Raw genomic sequence first — 560 nt, 5'->3', positions numbered from 1 at the left:
GCAACAAAGGAAATGATAACAGGATTCATAAACATAATGAGCTCAGCACAGAAAATAATATGGAACAAAGAAACCAAGGACACCATGAAAAAACAAATACCAAAATGTCAGCAACCAATTCATACTTGTCAATAATTACACTGAATGTTAATGGATTAAATGCAGCCCTCAAGAGTTGGAGAGTTGCAGATTGGATAAGGAAAGAAAACCCATCAATATGCTGCCTACAAGAGACACACCTTAGATACACAGACAAAAGTAGACTAAAAATCAAAGGTTGGAAAAAGACATTACAAGCAAATGGCAACTGTAAGAGAGCAGGAGTGGCAAAATTAATTTCCAATCAAATTGACTTTAAGACAAAAACCACCTTACAAGACAAGGAAGGACATTGCATAATGATTAAAGATCAATTGAACATGAAGATATAGTCATAGTAAATATCTATGGACCCAATGAAAGACCCCAAAATACATAAATCAGACTTTAAAAGAGTTGAAAAGCCAAACTGATGACTCCACAGTCATAGTGGGAGACTTTAATACACCACTTTCTTTGAA

Source organism: Orycteropus afer, unplaced genomic scaffold, assembly GCF_000298275.1.
Source record: "Orycteropus afer afer isolate SDZICR_OR568_19922 unplaced genomic scaffold, OryAfe1.0 scaffold00149, whole genome shotgun sequence".
In the NCBI taxonomy this organism is placed as follows: domain Eukaryota; kingdom Metazoa; phylum Chordata; class Mammalia; order Tubulidentata; family Orycteropodidae; genus Orycteropus; species Orycteropus afer.
This window is presented reverse-complemented; position numbering follows the sequence as displayed.